This window comes from Harmonia axyridis, chromosome 1 (genome assembly GCF_914767665.1).
Source record: "Harmonia axyridis chromosome 1, icHarAxyr1.1, whole genome shotgun sequence".
Classification (NCBI taxonomy): domain Eukaryota; kingdom Metazoa; phylum Arthropoda; class Insecta; order Coleoptera; family Coccinellidae; genus Harmonia; species Harmonia axyridis.
In genome coordinates this window covers 82,176,110-82,190,993 of record NC_059501.1, presented here as the reverse complement: position 1 = coordinate 82,190,993, position 14,884 = coordinate 82,176,110, and the positions used below count along the sequence as shown (strand labels likewise).

Sequence of the window (14,884 nt, the reverse complement as noted above, 5' to 3'; positions counted from 1 at the left end):
CATGTTTGTCTTTATTCCCCTAAGTCCCTATAATAGTCTTCAAATTCTAAATTTTGATGAAATTTGATTTGAACATTTTGTCGTGAAATTTCATCTTTTCTGTTGAGAGGATGTTGACGAAATTTCGTATGAATGTTCGGATTAAACTGTAAATACCACCATAGAAATGCAAGCTCTTCACAATTACGGTGAGATTTGCATAATATAAAAAAAACGTGAAATTTCAGGGACCACAAAATTTCAGTTCAATTTCGATGATATTCCGTATTCAGATTGATACATAAGTGAACCTTTTCGTAAATACAGTACCTACTCATTGCACATTTGTAAATTGGAAATTCACGAAACTCTAATATATCTGATTTTGATGAAATTTGGCTGAGGTGAGTAGTCCTGTAGTCATTTCAGCTATTTTGAATAAATGATGCTTGTTCAGGCTGAAGGGCCTCAGGTCGATGGCAGTCAATACACTTTTCTCTCTGATGCTTGTTATGCATGCCCAACTTAGATTAATTCGGGAGATAATAGTGTTTCAAGAAATAATATAACAAACATACCTGAGACTGCTGACATTTTAGAAACGAAGCATAAAATTTTCCTTTCAAATTTCACGTTGGATTTAGATGCAAGAAAATAATTTCAACCGAGATAAGAACTTTGAAGGAGCTTCTACCATTTTTCATTTTCATACAGACTATACAACCCATTATGTAATGTTATAACCGTGTAATATAAATACCAAGAAACCAGAAAAATAATATAATTGAGAGTGTCGACAATGTTGTCCCTACAATAAACAGGGACTCTAAACAGGTTCAACATCTTCGTTTAAGTCTCAGTAAATCCTCCAATAAAATTTCGTCCTTCTGATTCTGCATTCGAAGAAGTGTTCTAAACTAATTGACTTTCCATCAATCAACACTAATCGATTTAATTGCTACTGGCTATCAACGTTGCACTCATAATGGTAGATAGCTATATCGCGTATTCAAATGAACATAATTCCATTGATAAAGTTGACATTCATTACACAGCGATGAATTCATTTAAATACCTATTTGGAGACATTTATTATTGTATGTTGTCAGGGTACAGTGCATCATTTGCATATATTTCTCTTTGCTTTCAATACGATTAAGGTTGAATTGGGTTTCTATTATAATTTTTTTCAATATGAGAATTGACTGTTATTGATTATGATCTTTTAGTCTACTAGGAAACGTAAAGGGTGTTTTTTTTAGGGCTACAGAATTTTAAATTGCAATAAAACAACGATGGATTATTCGATTGACATGAATTTTATTTATCCGCAAGATAATCTTGTGGCATTACATTTTAAATATGATTTCTGGCATATGACCGCCACGGCTGGCTCGGATGTAGTCCAATCTGGACGTCCAATTTTCGATTACTTTTTCCAACATTTGTGGCCGTATGTCGGCAATAACACGGCGAATGTTGTCTTCCAAATGGTCAAGGGTTTGTGGCTTATCCGCATAGACCAGTGACTTTACATAGCCCCACAGAAAGTAGTCTAGCGGTGTTAAATCACAAGATCTTGGAGGCCAATTCACAGGTCCAAAACGTGAAATTAGGCGGTCACCAAACGTGTCTTTCAATAAATCGATTGTGGCACGAGCTGTGTGACATGTTGCGCCGTCTTGTTGGAACCACAGCTCCTTTACAACATGTTTGTTCAATTCAGGAAAGAAAAAGTTAGTAATCATGGCTCAGATTTTCTGGATGTCACGGTGTATCGACATACACTTGAGGATTAGCTTCACTCTAAATGCGACAGTTTTGTTTGTTGACGTAGCCATTCAACCAGAAGTGCGCTTCATCGCTAAACAAAATGAAATCGACGTATTGCACGATACGTATTCCGCACAGAACCATTATTTTCGAAATAAAATTGCACTATTTGCAAGCGTTGTTCAGGCGTGAGTCTATTCATGATGAATTGCCAAACCAAAAAATGTGAATAAATCACTTGACAGCTGTTGAATCGGTCGCAATCTTGAACAGTAATGCCAACTTAAAGTTATATACCTCGAAAAAAACACCCGTTACTTGATCTCTAAATAAATTGCTTTCAATTCAACAATTAACAAATTGCAACTCAAAGTTGGAAACTTCATATGTGACAAAAAGTGAGTTGTTTGACATTGACATTCATGACATTTGACATTGAAATTCATGACAGATAGAATATAACTCTAAATCTTCAAAAATTTCCATCAAATTCAAGAGATGACTAATCCATAATGATTCCATTGACCCAAAAATGACCAGACTCTAGCGTGGTTTCCCCAGATTAATGTGGCACTTACATATTTCATCGAACGAATTCCAGTTTTCGAGTTCTATTCAGGGCCGAATACCAATCAACTATTCCATTTGGAAATTGGAAAACGAAAATTGATAAAAATGCAAATTTAATTCAACGGTTATGCCGGTGCATGCAGAAATACAGATTTATGGATAGTTTAGAACCATTGACCCAACCACAAATTCGGTACTCGCTTTCACAGCATTATGTATAATTGGCTCTCTATTCATCTCGGATGAAGCTATTTCATTATGATTTGGTTTTGCATATTCATTATGGTGGTTGTTCATAAACTAATAGATGAAACATGATTTGGGAGAAAAATTTAATTCAATTTGTTTTTGAAGGTTCTAGTCGATTACACATAAAGTAAAATGTTAATTTGAAAGTTCTGTACTTTTATTGAATTTATATCGTAGCGGGTGTTATTTTTCGAGGTATATAACTTTAAGTTGGCATTACTGTTCAAGATGTGGACCGATTTAACAGCTGTTAAGTGATTTATTCTCAGTTTGGTTTGGCAATTCATCATGAATAGACTCACGCATGAACAACGCTTGCAAAAAGTGCAATTTTATTTCGAAAATAATGGTTCTGTGCGGAATATGTATCACGAACTACATCCATTTTATTTTGTTTAGCGATGAAGCGCACTTCTGGTTGGATAGCTACGTCAACAAACAAAACTGCCGCATTTGGAGTGAAGCTGATCCTCAAGTGTATGTCGAAACACCGTTACATCCAGAAAAACGGGCTGTTGGCCAGAACGTTACAGTCGATGGTGATCGGTATAGAGCCATGATGACTAACTTTTTCATTCCTGAATTGAACAACCATGATGTCCAAGAGCTGTGGGTCCAACAAGACGGCGCATCATGTCACACAGCTCGTGCCACAATCGATTTATTGAAAGACACGTTTGGTGACCGCCTAATTCCACGTTTGGGACCTGAGAATTGGCCTCCAAGATCTTGTGATTTAACACCGCTAGACTACTTTCTGTGGGGCTATGTGAAGTCATTGGTCTATGCGGATAAGCCACAAACCCTTGACCATTTGGAAGACAACATTCGCCGTGTTATTACCGATATACGGCCACAAATGTTGTAAAAAGTCATCGAAAATTGGACGTCCAGATTGGACTACATCCGAGCCAGCCGTGGCGGTCATATGTCAGAAATCATATTTAAAATGTAATGGCACAAGATTATCTTGCGGATAAATAAAATTCATGTCAATCGAATAATCCATCGTTGTTTCATTGCAATTTGAAGTTTTATAGCTCTAAACAAAACACCCTTTATGAATATTCAGAATTGGAGTCTGAAAGAAGGGGTGTAGAAGAGAAAGCCTCTACTGCATGGCAGTTGATTGTTTCAACTATGCCAATTGCTATACTAGATTGTGAATGGTTTCGTAATTTTCTCAAGATATATTCTTTGAAAAATCAAAAATGTTGAGGTAATAATTAGTGTATTACAACAAGAGTTGCAAGAAGCATTACGCACGACTAGAAAAAGTTAGTTCTAGAAGTGCGTTATTGTCTTACAACTCGAGTTGTGTACAATACTTTTTCTACGACCGCATTCATTTCGATAAAAACTCATGTAAATAAAAAAACTGGTGCAAATCGCGACACAATTACGAAACGTCAAAAGGTTATCGGCTACGCGGGCTGTTATTAGTTTCCATGGCATTTTTTGTATCTGCCTAAGTATATATGGAAATTAATGTGGTCGCAGAAAAAGTATAGTACACAACTTGAGTTGTAAGACAATAACGCACTTCTAGAATTAAAAACTCGCCGCTTCGCGGCTCGTACGTAGCCTTTTTTAGTCGTGCGTAATATGCTTCTTTCACTCCCCTAGAGAAAGTGACGAAATTTGTACATCTCGCCAACTATGTAACTGCAACGTGAAACTTTGCAGTAAACAGAAAGCTCGATCAACAACCAATACGGTAGCAACAGGAAAGTAAATCGTACGGCGAATAACCAATAAGATAAATCATTTAATAGTTGCCACGGAAACGAATCGATAACAGCCTGCGTAGCCGATAACATTTTGAAGTTTCTTAATTATCTTCAATTTCACACCAATTTTTGGATTTGCCTATTACTATCATTATTTGAAATGGGGTCGTTATGGCTCGGTAAGCCTTCCGGCAACTGCGACCATGTAGATCTTTTGTTCTCTACTCTACACATTAATGGGTACCCAAGGAGTTCGTCAATGGCCTTGATAAAACTAACGACCTCCCTAGGGGCCTTGGTCGTTACCTCTCGGGTATCCAGGACCAGCTTCCCCATAAATATGTTTCTTAGGCCAGCCAGTTCTGGACACTTGCATAGCTTGTGATCAGCTGTTTCTGCTTCTGATCCACGGAGCCTGCAAATCTCATCTGCTGACTTTCCCATGCGGTACAAATGATGTTTGTACCGATAGTGCCCCGTCAGCAGTCTCATCATCACCCGAAGATCGGCTCGTGACAGCTTCAAGAGCTTTTTTGACGTAGGTAGGTAAAATCTTCACGAATTTCTTGACCAAGAGTGTTTGTCCAGAGAGTTATTCTGTTATTCACCTTCCATTGCTGGACCGCTGCCTCATATTGGTCTGTTCCTAGCCCACAGAAAGACTCAGGTTCAGCAGGTATTGAGCGGCTTTTTATATCCTTCAACACCACAGTGCCTTGGTACTCATAGTAGAGTCATTTTATTGCCTCTGGCAGTTACCTAATGGTGTTAAGGCTCTCCCAGGTCAACAGAGACTCCTGGCAGTACGATACCAGGGATCTCAGCGTGGTCTAGCTGTCCGTGGTGATGTAGACATGCGTTACCTTGAGGTTCATTTTAAGACACTACTGAGCGCATACGTAAACAGCCAGTACCTCGGTCTGTAAAATTAAGGGCTCACTTCACAGGGCTTTAGAGATCTTCAGTTTATGTCCATATAACCCAATGCCAGTACCTCTCTTTGATTTTGATCCATCGGTGAACCATATGGATGACTTTTCGTCTAAACGATTCACGGAACTTATTGCACTAGGACGATCAGTTATGAACGTTTCAGAGGGCCTTTCAAAATCGAAGATGAATGGCATAACATCCGATGGTTTTGCCAAAAGGTTTGAATCTAACTGATTCAATATCCTCATATAGATTTGCCTATGTCTTCATAGGAAATATTGCTGTCGTAAAAAAGTATAGCACACAACTCGAGTAGTAATACAATTACGCACTCCTAAAATTACTAGAATTAACTTTCTAGTCGTGCGAAATATGCTTCTTACCATGTGTTATTCATTGAACCGGCGGTTTAGTGAAGACGGTTTGGAGATTTTCATTGCAGGGAATGTTGATAAACGCAGCAAAGCGGACCACCCTCGTGATGTTTTTAAGAATCAAGACTATATTTTTTCAGAAATATGAAAGGGCGGCCACAAACTGGGCTAAATTGCCGCCCATCGAAAAGAGGCGCCTGAAACATTAGCTTCACTGTTTCACTCCTAACGCCAACCCTGCTTCTTACTTCTCATGTTATGTAATAAACATTTTTTTGTTCATTAAATTGCTACTATTATTGCTATAAAAATCTTCCACTAAAGGTTATGGGCACAGCAGTAGGGATTTAATGTTATAAAAAAACTTTTTTCAAGCGTCGAGGACTTGTGTCAGTTCCACATATTTTTCTTTGTGAAAAGGAAAAATGGAAGCGACTGTCATCAAGCACTGAGCAGCACAGTTTTCTGCCATCCACTTTACAAAAGTTTGATATTCTTCGTCTTGGAAGTTTGGCAACCCTTTTGGAAATAAGTTTTCTACTGCCTAGTTTGCTTTTTCCGAAATTTTACAATTCACTTTCATTTCTTGATTGCGATAGTTCCCCGAATTCGTTATTCTCGAAAATGGTATCTACAATGCGATTTTAAATTATTGACCACCAAGTCTGGAACAGCCTGTATAAAAATTTCAAACCATCGACTTATATAATTAATTCCATACAATTCCACGAAATAAAGAACGTCAATTTCTTCGAATCTATTCACATCAATCGATTTTCAATTGACTCCTCACTTTTGGTACGTTCCAATAACAGCATCAAATAATTGGCATGTTCGGTACCAATTGTGGAAAATTCCTAGTATTTCAGCACGAAAATCGATCTCGAAACATTAAGCCAATGATTTATCGCACATTTGGGGTACTGGTAATTGATACTCTTGACTTTAGGAAAAATTCCTGACACCAGTTATAGTAATGGTGAACCGTCACTGTAATCATATGGTATGGCTCAAACTGCAAGTCGATAAATCGAAAACCGTGTTAGGCGACACCTGTGCAATGTTGCTTTTTTTTGGAACATGAATAATTAATTATAATCTTGCAGAACGACCATTTTCTTCAATGTTTGGTATGACCGAACTTTGAACCACTTCGAAGGAAAATTCTGAAAGCTACTCTAAGAAATTTTACAACAATAATCTTGACAGGTCATTAGGGTGACGGAAACCAATTTGATAAATAGCCAATATTTAGTTTACGTAAGTTCAATTTCAAATCAGCGGAAAACAGCTGAATAAACTTGCATATTAAAAGAAAAACAATTTCCAATGGTGTAATAATATCATACTATATAGATTTATCTATCTGGTTAATGTATCAGCATAATGCCATCAACATAACCATTATCAGACAGAAGATCTCCACGCTATTACGTAGGAATCATAATCAAAAGTAACCCAAGGAGAATGCATGTCATCGAGGGAGAATAGCGATACCGCTTTCGCCCTTATTAGGGATCATCAGTACCGCATAACTCTACCCAAGATCTTGTTTCTTTTTCGAGATTTTTCACTGATTCCACTTAAAATAATCCCTCGGTATATACACTGTGTCCGTAAAATATGGAACAAATTTATTTTTAGCTAAACAGATCATTTTAAGAAATAATCTTGCAACACGTCGATTTTTTATTTTGATTTACTGTATTTTAAAATATTAATCTAATATACACGGTGAATTACTTTCGAGTAATGACGTCACCGTCATTTTTTTTTAATGAAACACCCCCATTTTGTCTCAATTTTTCGATTACTTTAGCAGAGTTGATTCCAAAAATGTATCACATGTTGATTCCAATTGGTACAGGGTGGATAAAAATACAATAGTTTTGTGTGTGCTCATAAAGTAACGCGTAACATTCTTTATTAGTTAAATTAACAATATTATCAAAAATACTTATTGTCTAGCGGTAATTGATTTGAATGTAACACCCTGTAGTTTGTTACATTTTAGATTAATAGAAATGAGCTGTTCCCAAACATGTTTGGTACTTGTGGTCTAGGAGACAGAATATGAAATAAATTATTCCTTATCAATTTACAAAAACATAGTCGACTAGTTTTTTGTGAAATGTCATCATTTGTTTGTTGCCGCTAGACAATGAGTATTTTTGATAATATAGTTAATTCAACTGATAAAGAATGTTACGCGTCACTTTATGAGCACACACAAGACTATTGTAATTCTGTCCACCCTGTACCAATTGGAATCAAGATGTGATACATTTTTGGAATCAGCTCAGCTAGAGTAATCCAAAAATTGAAACAAAATGGAGTTGTTTGATTCAGAAAAAAATGACGGTGACGTCATTACTCGAAAGTAATTCACCCTGTATAGTAGATTATTATTTTAAAATACGGTAAATAAGAATAACAAATCGACGTGTTTCAGGATTATTTCTTGAAAAGGTGTGTTTAGCTGAAAATAAATTTGTTCCATACTTTATGGACACAGTGTATAACAAATCGGAGTATGATAGAAGAATGAAAAACATGATAAGTGACGAAAAAAACGTTTCAGTGTTGAATTTTTTTTTCAGTCTAGCCGAAAATCCACGGAGTGAGATATTTCGCAGAAAAATTCCAAGCGTATACCTAATATATTTCATCTTCTTTTTCAATATTTCAGTCATCACCGTATACAAAAAAAAACCGGCTCGCATTCCATCTCTCTTATGAAAACGACGGAATTCAATTTGCAAATGGTTGCAAAAAACTACATGAAGAGAGCACGTTCGCTAGGTCAATGCTCATCTGCCGGGATCTTATTACGTTCAATTCCACATCCGCTTTTACTACTTGTGCCTGGCCTGTTAACAACCTCCAATGCGTGAAATACTCCGACTGACGACATTTCGGTGGTTGTAGCCAGGTTGTGGGAGATACATTTGCGGAATTACCAGACAAGCGGATTTTTGCAATTGACCCAGATAAAAAAAATCCAAGCGATGAACGTAGCTAAACGCTGCTCTTTTCCTTATGAAGAGAAGTTGATAAATTGTAAGGTTTCAGAAGTGTTTTCTCTGAATGAATCAAAGCTTTATAACTAATCGATTGTTAATCTCTCGGATTCAACAACATAACTCCGCTAGGTATTCTATGAAATGAGGTGTGCTTCAGGGCTCTGTCTTAGGACCTCTTTCATTCATTATATTCATTAATGACATGCCCGACTATATCAAGACATTTTTTTTCGTTTTCTTGTAATACTAAGACAGTGATATTTACATTTAATTCGTCAATAGTATCATTGGGAGGAAGTTGTACCAACCACACTCTTATTCACATAATCTTTAAAAGCATTCAACTAAAGTATCGACAACCATGTTGTCATCTTCAGAAATGTAAACTTATTGACTGAATTCGCAAAAAAATGTCTCAAGTGTTCTATTGAGTATTTCTTCGAATAATTCCCATTTTGATGAAGGTACTATCGGTTGTTTTTTTTCGAGGTATATAACTTTAAGTTGGCATTTCTGTTCAAGATGGTGACCGATTCAACAGCTGTTAACTGATTTACTCTCAGTTTGGTTTGGCAATTCATCATGAATAGACTCACGCTTGAACATTGCTTGCAAATAGTGAAATTCCATTTCGAAAATAATGGTTCTTTGCGGAATACGTATCGCGCACTACGTCCTTTAGCGATGAAGCGCACTTCTGGTTGAATGGCTACGTCAACAAACAAAACTGCCGTATTTGGAGTGAAATTAATCCTCAAGTGTATGTCGAAACACCGTTTCATCCAGAAAAACTGACTGTTTGGTGCGCTTTATGGGCTGGTGGAATCATTCGTCCGTACGTCTTCAAAACGATGATGGCCAGAACGTTACAGTCAATGGTGATCGGTATAGAGCCATGATTACTAGCTTTTTCATTCCTGAATCGAACAATCATGATGTCCAGGAGCTGTGGTTTCAACAAGACGGCGCAACATATCACACAGCTCGTGCCACAATTGATTTATTGGAAGACACGTTTGGTGACCGCTTAATTTCACGTTTTGGACCTGTGAATTGGCCTCCAAGATCTTGTGATTTAACACCGCTAGACTACTTTCTGTGGGGCTATGTAATGTCATTGGTCTATGTGGATAAGCCACAAACCCTTGACCATTTGGAAGACAACATTCGCCGTGTTATTGCCGATATACGACCACAAATGTTGGAAAAAGTCATCGAAAATTGGACGTCCAGATGGGACTACATCCGAGCGAGCCGTGGCGGTCATATGCCAGAAATCATATTTAAAATGCAATGCCACTAGATTATCTTTCGGATAAATAAAATTCATGTCAATCGAATAATCCATATGTGGTTTTATTGCAATTTAAAGTTCTATAGCTCTATAAAAAACACCCTTTATGTATAAACTACTCAAATTGAAAGTGTTCTATTGAATAATTATTCCAACAATTTTTATTTTGATAAAGGTACCGTCCACATGTTGGCTTGACTGAGATGCAAAAAGCTCTTGAATATGAGTCAAAGATTTATTTTTGGCCGAGAATTCGATACAAAAATTATTTTCAGGGAATTGAGCACCTACTCCTTTTTTTCAATCCGATAAATATTTCGATCATACTTTTTATATCTATGTGTGTCTGTTATCTGCGAAGGAAACGAAAAAGTCAACATAGTCCATAATTAAAAAAATACCAGTAAAAATTTTCAATACGGGATTTTATGACAGCTCAGTTGAGTGTGATATTCCTCAAGGAAATATTGATTGATTCAGATACATTTTTCTTCTCGTTCAAATAGTTATCAAAACTTCGAGGAATGTATTTTTTTCTTTGAAAATCCTGGTTCACGGACTGTATTTATTTCTGATGGAGTCATAGGAAAATATAAAACACCAGATAATTGGTCTTTTACTCCCATAAAGACATTTTGAAAAAGTTGTTCTTATTGTAATTTCAGTTTTATTGATATTTTTATTATTTTTTAAATGAATTTTTAGAATACTTTCATCTCAATATTTTCATTCCAGGCGATCTTTGTATTTGTCTTAAGTTTTATACCCACATACGACAAACAAACATCACCTTAGTTGAAATAAAGCAAGCCAAAATTTCTATAGGGCATATTTCAAAATTTCTTATGAGTTAATAATTCTTTCGTTTTCGAACTCGAGTCTTGCTAAACTCAATACGCTTCAATTCGAAATATCTGGTTAGGTCAGCTTTTATAATCCTGTGACATACCAAAAAACTTTTTTTTCGGCAACCGTCCGGGAAGTGCTCACTTCAAAAATTTGCATGTTTTTTTATCGCAATCGCAATAAAATATGGAAAGCAGCATAGCGATAGTGTTATTTTACATGGTTGCCGAAAAAATATTGTACGCAACACGCCCGAAAATGTTTTTTTGGACTCACAGACTTCCAGGACTCGCTTACGCTCGTCCTGGAATTCTGTCTATTCGTCCAAAAAAACCCTATTTTCCGGACTTGTTACGTAAATTACTATTTTCTTGTGAAAACTAATAAAGATGCGACTGTAATATTTCAACCTGAGCATGTTTCAATAATAATATTGCTGCAGCCGTCAAAAATCCAAGTTGAAGCAATTAATCTTCTGATTGTTATGGTTCTATATTTTTCATCTCATCACAATAATATGTGTAAATTTCGAACGATTTTTCATCTCAATCATTATTGATATTTAATGATGCAAACACTTATAGTTCACATTTCGATTTAATTATTTCTCAACTAATTAATATTTATTTTTTACTCTTGATTAATTGGTAGTAACTAAGTCAATGATACTTCTATTAATTACCATATTTCCTCAGGTGTTGAATTTAAATTTTCATTTTGATCCCATCAACTCAACAACACACCATCAAGCTAAAAACGAATTTCGAACTCACGCTGACATTCCTCTACATCAAATTTTTATTCCAATTCGATTTCTTCAAGTTCCTGATACCAATTATATATGTTCTTGGCATACCCAAAACAACATCATTAAATTCACCAATAATTACGTTCGTATACTTCCGTTCGATGTTACTTACAATTTTTGATCTGGATTAGGGAACTCAGGAATATTCGTAAAAACAAGAAGAACCCAATTTCAGGGTATTCTCAAACCAATTACATGAGGCAGAAGATTTCTCAAATCAACCGAAAACGCAATGACCTGAATGAATCCAATATACAAACAGAATTAAGTCTTGTCAAGGCAACCAAGTAGGAACTGAATACACAGAATACTAGAATGTATACAGGAGGCCGAGTAATCTTGAACTTGAAGACCTGGTTATTAACGTTTGAATTGTTACAGAAATGTGGTCTCTTTGTTGGATATTTGAACAGTCTGCTCATTCTTTTGTTGAATTTGAACGATGAGGTTTGTTCTGGGATAAAGGGTAGAATACATTTCCAGCAGAAGATGTTCTGTAGGTAAATCTATGAATAGATATTGGAATAAAAGAGAATGCATTATTTTTGAATTACTCGATTGAATTCAGTCCACTAAGTATGAATAAGAGCACGTTCACATGACAAGCGCTCAACGCGCGTTGAATGAGCTCTGGATAATTGGATACCGTTCACATGGTACGCGCTTGCCAAGCGCTGAACGCGCGTTGCCGCAACCGTATTCAGTTTGAATTCTACATTTTGGTTTGACTCTTGATTCAGTATCAGATATAGATGAAAATTAAACTTTTTTGAGTTTTGATAGGTAATTATAGATCGAATAGTTTCTATTATTCATCAATTAAAACTGAAGAACTGGCTTTTTACTGAGCCTTATTTGAAAAGCAATTGAAAACATGTATTTCAGTAACAAAACATTCATTTTATGAAAATAGAACTAGAGTAATTTTTTCTAGTTACATAGTAGCATATCTTTCAAGACAGAGAAATTCCAGCATCCGTTGGCAACTTCGTCGACTTTCTTTGTATCGTAGTGTTCAACTACTGAATTAAAACCTATAAGGTGGTGGAAAAAACCCCTGGATTCCTAGGGAAGTCAATGATTTTTTTCACAGTTTATTCTCATCGCTAAAAGAAATCTACATTCCAAATATGGTTATGCTCCGAAGCGTACCTACTTCCGGAGATACGAATTTTCGAAGATTAAGGGTTGAAAAAACTACCCCTGGATTCCTAGGGAAGTCAATGATTTTTTTCACAGTTTATTCACATCGCTAAAAGAAATCTACATTCCAAATATGGTTATGCTCCGACGCGTACTTCCGGAGATACGAATTTTCGAAGATTAAGGGTTGAAAAAACTACCCCTGGATACCAAAGGAAGTCAATAATTATTCCACAGTTTATACCATCGCTTATACTAATCTACATGCTAAATATGGTTATGCTCCGACGAGTATTTCCGGAGATACGAATTTTTCCCATTAGACAAATGATAATTTGAATAAAAACGTTGCTGAAATATCCCGATGTCTATAGAAAATCAATAATTCCTCCAACGGATACTCTGAATACTACTCCTTGAGTTCTATGTGAATATACACTACTTGTCATGTCGCATATCACAGGACAATTCTCAATTTCATCTCTGAATAATTCCATTTCGAAATATTTATGACCGAACGGATCGAACGAAAATACGTAAATACGTCTCTGGCATCTATCAGCTCGTGCAAGCGCGCTCATCTGAACGGTTACATTAGAAACCTATGATCTCAAAGTGCGAGCCAACGCGTACTTACTACGATCAAGCGCTGGAACAGCGCTCAACGCGCGCTCCATAAAAGCGCGCGTTGGCATGTGTACGCTTCGAAGAAAATTCATGTACTTGTAAACGTTGTCAAAACGCTCGTTGAGCGCTTGTCATGTGAAGACTGAAATGGTACAAATTGATTCAAATACAGTGTCAATTATGATAGCTATGGTCCATTTAGTAATTATTGTGGTTACAAAATTTCAATAAAAAATGATGTGGTTTTATCGAAGAAAAACCAGTATATATTAAACCATTTTGTATCCAATATTTTCAAAATTACGAAGGGGTGTCCAGTCATGATTTCATGAATGAGAATTGGTTAGATAACCAACACTAGTGAAATAACAAGAAATATACTTAAGTGTGAATTTGTCTAGTCAAAATTTGAAGTCAACTACCTCAGTCTGTAGGAATAATTTTTTCAACTTTATTTTTCATATTATTATATTCTCTACAAAAATAATTATTTTTTTAGCTCAGTTCGAAAATAATTCAAATACTACAGTGAAAATTTCCACACTTGTATACTATAAGACTATGAGGGGAAATATTTGAATATTCCACATTGTAAAAATAACAAACTTAAGGTGAAGTATAACCCTTTTCCGCTATTCTTGTGAAGAATCACCCTGTCCCATAATTTTAAACAGAAATATTGCGTAGAAACACGAACAGAAAGACTTGAAGTGGATGATAAAATTCAATTAATGTACGAGTATGACCAGTTAGCGTGAACATGTTTTTTTTACAAATTCAAAAACGTGGGAATGAAAATGTGGATTTCATTCGACTGCATATGACATTCAATTCTGTTGTCCAGTTTTGTAGATTGAAATGATAACCATCAATTAACAGTTTTTTACATGAGATTCAACTATGGAATGAAACAGGTTCTGAGTAATTATAAAAATGAGTTCTCTGCACAATATATTTCTTTCAGGGATAACTTTTATATTCATTATTTTGATACTTCCACTTACCCTCTCGAAAAGTCTGAAGATGTAGGATATGAAGATGTAGTGGTCTATGCCTTAATGCCAATACATATTGTCTCAGCAAGATCTGGAAGTAAATATAAAGAATATATCTTCAGAAATATTTTTACAATGTTCTTTCTTAGAAGCTTCTTATTTGAATTTTATTCTAATTAATGAATCAATGGCTATATTCAGAGTGGTGTAATGATGCAACAATATTCGATACAAGATTTCTTCAAAATTCAGTTTTTTCCGGGAAAACACTCAAAACACACTGTATTTACATGAGGGATTTTTTTTTACATACACGAAGGAGAAACAATACCCTTCAAGAAATTTAACGCTGGATATGACACAAGAAATGTTCAGAAATGCGTAAAGCAGATTCCGATTCTATTGTACTTGACAACTTCTTAATTTAAAATTCCATATGGATATTACGGTCGTGAGTGCTAATCTTAAGGGAATATAAGCCGAAAAAAGATTGGAATCAGGAACTCGCCAATAATACTTTGTTCCAAGCTGGTAATTTTT

At 35.7% G+C, this 14,884-nt stretch overlaps 1 protein-coding gene across 1 annotated transcript in view; it reads right to left on the bottom strand.

Moving 5' to 3' along the window:
* Positions 1-14,426, bottom strand: part of LOC123688934 (mesotocin receptor-like) — a 105,552-nt gene extending 91,126 nt beyond the window's left edge. Inside the window, exon 1 of the mRNA XM_045627690.1 lies at positions 14,354-14,426. The gene's annotated coding sequence lies outside the window, so the exon portion shown is untranslated. The remainder of the gene's footprint in view (positions 1-14,353) is intronic.
* Between the last annotated feature and the right edge of the window lie 458 nt (positions 14,427-14,884).